The sequence below is a fragment of the Adiantum capillus-veneris genome, chromosome 5 (genome assembly GCF_014529385.1).
Source record: "Adiantum capillus-veneris isolate H3 chromosome 5, ASM1452938v2, whole genome shotgun sequence".
NCBI lineage: Eukaryota > Viridiplantae > Streptophyta > Polypodiopsida > Polypodiales > Pteridaceae > Adiantum > Adiantum capillus-veneris.
Genome location: NC_140935.1, coordinates 32026104 through 32027791, shown reverse-complemented (window position 1 = coordinate 32027791; position 1688 = coordinate 32026104).

Genomic DNA, 1688 nt, shown 5'->3' with positions numbered 1-1688 from the left:
ACATTGGCTTTGCTTGTTAGTTCATCAATGCCAACCCCCGCATTCCATGGATATCCATTGCAATTCCAAAAGCATATTTTAAATTGTAACTCGATTTCATAGGTCGCGGATCCCTATTTGCTCAAGGGACTTGCCTCCTTCTCAGACACATTTTCTTCGTGATATCAACAATCAATCTTATCTTGAAAACAATCAAGAACTTGTGAACATCATTAGTCTTTGTATTCACTAAATAATTTGAGTGCATGAAGATGTATATTTTTATGCATCAACTTGTGCCTAAAGCAACAATTAATCTACCTTGCATTAAGTAACTAATCTACTTGCAATAAACCATTAGTATTCTTGCAATAAGCATAACATGCACTTTGTGGAAAGAATTAACTACCCCAAGCCTCAGTCCCAAGACCTCAAACACCTTCGAAGGTGGAGAGAGCTAGCAGGGAATGAGGGTAGGGAAGAGGAAGAAGAAGTATTCCATAGGAGAAAGAAATAATTCCTCACTTATCATCACTCTTCTTGCTTAGCATACATAATAGCATAGTAATGAAGATGGAGAAGATGGAAAGCTTAAGCATTGAAGCATAGCTCTTGGTTGGATTTGCATTCCATAGCCAAGAGTGTTGGTGTAGGCTCTCAACTTCTCAAGGAGCTTGGAGAAGGAGATGGAGCTCTTACAACTTGTCTAGCACACAATGAGAGTTTTTGTGAGTGTGTGTGGGTGAGTATACCCCCTAAGCAACCCCCTAGATTACTTGGGTTGACCCCCCCCTTGTAGCTCATGCTTGAAGCTCATTGGACCCCTCCAGGCCTAGCCAATCATAAGCAGGATGTTAGGAAATAAGACGTAGCTAAATAGATAATTGAGTAGATTACTTAATGGAGAGAGACATATTTATATACACGAGATTATAGAGTAAAGAGAGAGAGTACACATGATATACGTGGTTCACCCAATGTGGGCTACGTCCACGGGAAAGCAGCCACTCAATGGCTTTAGTACTTCAAAACAAGAAGTAGTTTATAAAGGGATTATACCCTTAATGGAGCTCCCGCCTTGCTTCACTCTCACCACCTCACACTCACCTTGTTGCATCAACTTCACACTATGAAATGTGTGTAGAAATGGCCTCCTTTTATAGGCCAAAAGGGCTGCCCTCTCTTATGAGAGACAGCCATGTGTAGCCGCCCTTGTGTGAATAAGTCCAAATCGGACCCTCCAATCCGCCCATGTGTGGCCGCCCTTGAGAAGACAAGTCCGCTTTTGAATTTGGCCATCGGCCACCGGCCATTGACTTCCGACCACCGGCCATCGGCCATTGACTTCCGACCACTGGCCAACCGACCGGTTGTTTTCTGACCACTTTCCAGCCGCCGTCCGGCCATAATATTCCGGCAAAAAAGAATATTCCGGCGAATATGCCCCTGATTCTTGTCCGTGAAATTTTTGGTTTCCGGTGAGTGATTTTCCTTCACGCACGATGGCTTCTCCTCATAATAGGGGCCTTACAAATGTGCGCTTTTACCACAGAAAATTACAAGGGTAAATCAGGCTCCATACTTAACAATCTCCCACTTGGAGACTGATCTCCAAACCAAACCTTTGACTGCTTTCCATTCTGGCTTCTTATCCTTGAATGCCGATTGAAGATGAGCAAAAGCTCAACTTCTCCTTGTTGACCACCTTT